Below are 7,659 nucleotides of genomic sequence, written 5' to 3' on the forward strand. Positions count from 1 at the left end.
GTGAGAGAGTGTGTGTGTGTTGTGTGTGTGTGTGTGTGTGTGTGTGTGCAGGGTCAGACTCTGGTTAGTTGTACAACCACGTGTTGGAGCTGCTCTTTATCTGTGTGTTTACACCATGTGATGCACAAGACTAAACGTCCCAGAATGCATCCCTGCGGAGCACCAAAACAGGCCCCGATCTGTAGGTTTCTGCCCCTAGAGAGAGGAGGATGCACCGGATTAAGAGCCGCGTGTCGCTGCCGAGGAAGAGATTCCCCGTCTGACTGCCAGTCAGCTGATAGCGGGCGGATAAATGCAGCAGTGTGCAGGCAGAGAGGAAATCAGGTCGCTGCTGCTCTGAAACAAGGACACACATTTTATTTCCCTCCTGCTCCAAAAGGGGGAGGGAAAAAAAAAACGACTGGAAAACAGGATTTATAGTCTGGGTTATTTTCATTGGAGTCATGAGATTTCCGAAGCGCTGTTCCCCCCCGTCGCGCTCCGGCAGAACGTCACCTCGCTGACATAAAAGTCCACAAACCCAGAGCGAGTTTTAGAAGACTTTAAATCAGCCTCACCTTTCCTTCTACTCTTTTATTACCGAGCTCTTAACGAGGGCGGTTCGTTAAACATTGGGGTCAGCGCCGACTGCTGCAACACGTGGAGGGACGGATGTGTTTAAGGTCACACTGGAGAAATCTGAATTCTTGGCATTTCAGGTAAATTTCTCCAGCTCCAGGTGGAATAAATAAAGTCCTTTTAACCCTTTAAGATCTCCTCCTCACTTATATTGTTCCCTGTTTAACAATGTAGGACACGATGTTCACAAACACTCAGTTTATTTGTATTTTTATATCAACCAATAACATCAAACATTCACCCGTCAATCAATCTGCAACTTTTAGCGACACAGAGTGAAGATTCATTAGTTAGCTCACTGATTACTGTACAAACACAACTTTATCAGTGATGTAGTGACACTGGATCAGATTTTATGAGAATATCGTCTGGTTTTCTCTCTGACGTCCTCCGCTAACTGCTAATGTAGCTGCCGTTAGCCAGTTAGCTTTGTGGAGCCCAGAGTTTGACATTATGGTCGTCGACAGTTACCTGAATAAAATAACTCTGAGTTGATTATAGATTATTGATTGATTGTTGGTCAGATGTTTCTCTCCTCTGGAGGAAGGAAGGAGGCCTTTCTTGTTCTTCTTTCTCTTCTTCTGCATGATTAATGTCGTCCTCCGCCACCACGCCCCGCCGCTGCCTATTTTTAGACACCCATGTCAGGGAGTGCCAGCATCCTTTGTTGGCCACAATTCACATGATGGATGAAATCATCTCAAAATCGTCCTCCTCCTCTTCCTCCTCCCTCTCTCGCTCTCTCATTCCCTGGTTTTCCTCCCCCGCCCGGCTCTGATATCAGCCTGAACTGGAGCACAGAGACTCTCCTCATCAGGGGAAGAAACAAAAAACATTAAACTGCTTAAGCTGCCTCCGAGTGATCCTCCTTCTCTCAAATCCCCAAACTGGATTGTGAGTGAGGAAGAGGAGGAGGAGGAGGAGGAGAATGTAAACAGATTCCCAATCAAAGAGCAGAAATCTGACAGCGCCGTCACTCTGACTTCCTGTTTGTCTCGCCGTTTGTTCTTTGTTAACGTGACGGCGCTAAAATGTTGGACAGAAAACGTTTCATGTTTCTGCTTTTTACTGAATGAAGCTCAGAGAGAAAATGTTTACAGCTGCTATTAGAACGTGTTTCAGGTGATCTGATTACAAACGGACGCCTCTAAATACAGTGCCAACCACCACCGAGACGCAGTGACAACGACCTGCTGAGGTGGTCTGGGACACAGTTAACCTCATATTATTTGTAATATGAACTCTAATGTGTTCACTGACGTCCTGTAAAAACACAGAAACAGAATTTTTTTTTTTTTTTGTGTTAAGATCAGCAGCAGATGTTCGGGAACTCACTGTAACCTCGACATCACCAGACTACATTAAAGAAATCGTACAATTTGAGAGTGACTGAGTGAGGAGAAACTTTATAAACTTGGTGAAACGATATCAACCTCACGTTGTTCATTATTTGGGCCTTCTTGTAAATTCAGCAAACGTTACACATTAAGTTATTTCTTACTTTGTTATTTCCAGCGTGTTGACTAGACGGCGGTCCAACCTCCTCGACTGCCGTCCACTGTGAGAGACTGTTGGAGCAGGACTACCCTGCGCAGGTAGAAACAACTAAAGCTAGTGTCTGTTGCTGAACTGAAAGCTAAAAGAGTAATGATGGACTTTAACTGAGTCGGTACGGCACTTCAGAAGAGAGATCCAATCACAAACGGTCACTGGAGACGTTTCCTAACACCAGGTGGAAACAGGCTCATACAAACAGTCTGCTTTGAACAATTAAAATCCTTAAACTTTAATAAAAATGACACAATCTATGAAAATGCAACTTTTGTTCAGGTTTTCCTGCTGACTCAAGATGATGATTTTCCAAAATGGTGTCCGATATAGACACAGGAATAACTTAATTAAAGAATATTTAACTTAAATATTCTTTCTTTAAGACAGCAGCTGTCTGACCTTTCACTACATCAGCCGCCATATTGGTCATCTGTAAATGTTTCCCCTTTAAACTCGGTATCAGTCTCAGATATCAGTCGGGCGGATGAGGATGCAGCAGCTGATGACCTTTAACCTTTAACCTCACTCACTGACGATGTCATCACCTCACAGATTCTTCCTGAGCTGTCGTGTCTGTAACTCACAGATATAAAAGCTCTGTGCGAGTTATATAAGACTCAAGCGTAAACATCAGGTATGTGTGATGAAACTGGAACTGCAGCGTATAAACAACCTCTCACACCACGTTTCTCTTCTGCCACGCCACCACCACCGCCGCCGCCGTTTGATCTGCCCGGAAGTGGAGACATGTGTTTCCAATCAGCCGATGTTTCCCTGCAGCTTGTTTCACTTCATGTCTGTCGTCCAGGCGGCTGGGTGGAGCCGGGAAGCGTCAGTCGGACATCAAACAGCAGCTTCTGCTTCGACCGCCGCCACCTTTTGTTCCTTTTTTGAGTGACGTATTGGCTGCTGGCCCGGCGGCCTTTGACCCCGCACTTCCTGTTGAGGTCTCTCGTCCTGCAGTAACAACAAGTGGCTGCTGGGAAATACATTTCTGATTAAAAGATGTGAATATGTGTTATTTTATGTTTTATTACTGTTCTGCTTTTGTGAGAAACCTGTTGGTTCTTATTCTGACTGTATTAAAGCTCCAGTGTGAAACATTGAGGAGGATCTAATGTCAGAAATATAATATAAGATAAGATATTCCTTTAATAGTATATATAATAGATAGGTTAATAGGTTAACCCTAACCCTAATAAATATAACATATACAGGTATGTTTTTATTAATGTTTAATCACCGGAAAATAAGAATCATTGTGTTTTGTCTTGTTAACTGAGAATGTTTTCTATCTACAGAGGGAGCGGGTCTCATTCTGGTGGAGTCCGCCATAACGTTCCTTCAGGGTGCTTATTGTCTCAGTAGAAAGGCCTGCTATGGTTGATTATTATCAATTGTGAAAACCCGTGTGTTCACCCAAGTGTGAACTTTTACCACGGTCACACATCGGTCATACCGCTCTGAACTGAGTTCGAATCATAGGCCGTCAGTCATTTATCTATTGCCGCTAGCGGAGGCAACAGCTTCATTAAATATGTTTGTGAACAGATTTGAGGAGAGAAACCAGTAACAGCAGATATCTGGATCCATATCGATAGCACTGTTTGACAGTTTATCTGAGTTTGATGTGTTGAGCTGGTACGGACTCGACTGAGATGAAGCTGTCAAACTCACAAGGTAGCCCGCCTACGAAGCATACCTGCTTTGATGGTCTGTTTTCAATCTAATGGGACATCAGCTTACTAAATGACTCATGGCTGTACTGGAAGCACGACTGAAACTAGAGTAGACACTGAGACCAGAAACTCATCAGGAAACTGTTTACTGATTTATAAATCAACTGAGAAGTCGGCTCATTTCTCCATAAGACTCAATACTATCAGACTTCTTATTTGCAGCCCATGTAGCTCCCCCTGCTGGCCTTTAGAAAGAATGCAGGATTAAGACATTTGCCGTTGGTTAGTGGTTTACCCTACTATATCATGTCAAACTTGCTGCTGTGAAAAAAGGCCTTTAACACCCTGGTTGCAAACAAAAACACCACTTTCTCTTTCTTTTTTCTTTTCAATCACCGCTTTGTGTGAGCAGTGAAAAAGCCCCTGAGTGTTAAAGTAAAGACAGCAGCTTACAAAGAGAAGATGCTGTGAGTGTTTGATGGACAGGCGTGGTCTGGTACTCCTGCTGTTACGTAACCGCCCGCCTGTGAACAAAACTTCCACTGAATTTTCACCGTCTCCACAGATCAAAGGCTCTTCCCTGTTTGCTGCTGCTGCTGCTGCAGGCTGTGAAATATGACTTTATTTCTCCTCCCACGCTCCATCCATGCATACCAATCTGACAGCTCCTACTATTAACCGCACTGTGTGTGTGTGTGTGTGTGTGTGTGTGTGTGTGTTTGTTGTATAGCCTCTGGCGCAGGCTGCGTGTATCTTCCAGTTTCCAGCTCAGAGCATTTGTGTTTCTAAACTTTGGTTTCTCTTCCAGTCTCGTGTTGTGTAAGAGCTGCAGCCACACAGGCGAGTCCTGCAGCCGCCGGCAAGCTGCTGTTATCGCACTTAAAAGGAGTAATCCCACTTTCTCTCATTTCGCTCATTTCTCGTTTCACCGCGCTCTCCCGCTGTGGGCACAGTTTACAGCTTTAACACAGCTTCTTTTCCTCCGCCAACACAGCAAATATAAACATTAAAGTTGTTGTGGATATTCCCACCATCAGCTCGCCGTATACAGTTCATTTAAGTATTTCCTTATAATATATATATATATTATTTATTTGTTTGTTATTTATGCCTGATTTCTTAATTTATTTTAGTTTTTAGTGTAGCTTTTGTAGCTTTGTAAAATCGTTTTATTGTATTTTATTGTCATTTCTATCTTTGTATTCTATTTTTAAATCTACTTTATCAAATTTTTATTTCATGCAGTCTCATTATCGTCTTGTCAATCATCTGTGAAGCACTTTTTTGATTGATTTATATACCAGTATATTTCCGCTCTGTCTATTTTTGCTGTAAAGATTTAACATGACGTGTTGGTTTTAACATTGTAGATGTGACTACCTCGGTACACGCACCTCTGGATCAAACCGGTCAATGGTCTGATTCTAAAGTTACGAAACTGTTGACTGAAACTTTGCTGCTAAAAAACTCTTGAGAGCAACGTTAGCGCAGTGTGGCTCGCGAGGTCAGTACGTAAACAAACATGCCCGACATCGCGGTTTACAGTGCATCAGACACAACATGTTGACTAATGTTTTACCCAAAGCTGGACGAGCCCCCAAATTATATTAAAAGAAGCTCCAACATAAATCAATAAAATCAGTTTTTTCCAAACACAATCAATAACAGCAAATAAAATGTAGTTTAAAATAAGTTTCCTGTTCTAGTATCATCCTGCTACGTAGTCACATACGTTTATTATTAATACGGAGCTAAAATATGATGTAAGATTGTCAGCGGAGGTCAAATGACCAATCGTGGCTCCAAATAGAAACTTTTATACATTTATTATTATATTATTCTGTCGTCATTACGTGAATAGATTTAATGCTGTTGTGTAAAGTTGTACTAATACTTCAACTTGTTGTTTTCTGGTAAGTTATGTATCCTCCATAATAAATGTATATGTTGAAAAAGGCAAACCAAATATAATTTGGTCACAAAAACAATAAATTTGATTATTTTAATTAATTTTAATGACTTAAAACTGGTTGAAATCTCGTTGCTGTTCCCCAGCAGGATGTTCTGTGTCCTAACATGCAGCGTCCACCTGATCCCGTTCATTCTTCGAGGCCTCCCACAGGCGGGGCAGGATTGCCACCGCGACCCTGACGAATTCACATGCTCTCATTTTTTTTCCCAAGCTAAAAAAAACTCACTCTCTACTCTAATAACAGCCTGTGCATGGTAGCAAAAAATAAATCCCCACAGGAGCAGGCAGAGTCAGAGATCTCTCTCACTCTGTCGCTGTTAGCTGCGAACATCTGGTTCCCAGCCATGATTCATGGAAGAGCCTTTCCCTCCTCCTCCTCCTCCTCCTCCTCACCGTGGTCGGGGACGTATGGAAGCAAATTTCCACCAGTGTGACAGAAAAAAAATTATTGTTTTATAGTCATTATAATGAGAAACTTTCTCAAAATATTGACCTAGTATTTGACTTTGTTATACTAAGTCAATATTTTGAGATATTTAGTAATTGAATTGAGATATTAAGTTAATATTTTAAGATATTAAGTCAATCATTTAAGATATTAAGTCAATCATTTGAGATATTATGTCATTATTTTAAGATATTAAGTCAATATTTTAAGATATTAAGTCAATATTTTGAGATGTGTGTTGTCACATTGGCACAAATTGGCTTCCATAGACGGACGGTATCTGGTTTTGTGGGAAGGGGGAGAAACAAACTGTTCGGTGTCAGCCTCATGGAAAGTTATCCAGCAGGCCGGTGGCAGGATATGTTTAGATGGTGGCGGTGGTGGTTGAGTGTGAGTGAGGGGAGGAGGGGGGAGTGCATATTTGTGAGAGGGGATGTTTGAGTCCGGGAGCTCTGCCAAGAGAGAGAGACAGGAGGGTGAGGAGGAGGGTGAGGAGGCTCTAAAAAGGCAAATTAGAAAATAGACAATTCTGGGAGAGAATGGACCTCACTGTACGAACACTTTCATATTTTTATCTTAATTATTTTGTATGTTCATATCAGATTCTGCTCCTAACTTCCGATTTGTGTGTTTCCTGCGTAAAATGATGAATAAATGCCACCTGTGTGGAAAGGAGCATTTGCATAAGTAACGCTGTAATGATACCATATAAGGCTTTAAAGCCAACCCCATGTCATTCATGACTATGATAGAATCGGATTTATTGCCAAGTAGGTTTTCACATACGAAGGATTTGCTTTGGTAAGTCGGTGTTTAACAATTAAACATAGACAAAAATAAATAAAGATAAACATAGAGTCAAAAGGAGACAATAAATACAAATATAAAAGAGAGAGAATATGTCCAATATCCTCCTGAGAACCAAGGAAAAAAGTATCTTCCACTTTTTTAAAAAGTCACTGTTTATGTTTCTTATACTCTCAGCAGACTGTGCTAACGCTAGCTAGTTAACAGCTATGAGTCAGACTAAAGACAATTAAAAGAGCTGAAAGAAGCCATATGACACACATACTGCTGCATTAAAGCAGAGCTCATTTTTTATCATTTTTTTTTATACATTTATCATTTATTTTATTTTTACCTGTTGGGTGGTTTTGTCCGCAATGCCCCAATAAATGTGTATTTATCAAAGGCCTTAAAAATTAAGGCCTGAGATTACAACTCTTTCGCCTCACCCTGGTGGCCATGAAACTCCCCAATCTACAGCCAGTGTTTGGTTTTTCCGTTCTGGGCTTCTGTAGAAACATGGCGGACTCCACCAGCAAAGGACCTGCTCCCTCTGTAGATAAAAACATTCTACGGTAACACAAATATTTTCAGGTGATTATATA

This window comes from Morone saxatilis, unplaced genomic scaffold (assembly GCF_004916995.1).
Source record: "Morone saxatilis isolate NCDOM2014 unplaced genomic scaffold, NCSU_SB_2.0 Contig17, whole genome shotgun sequence".
Lineage (NCBI taxonomy): Eukaryota > Metazoa > Chordata > Actinopteri > Moronidae > Morone > Morone saxatilis.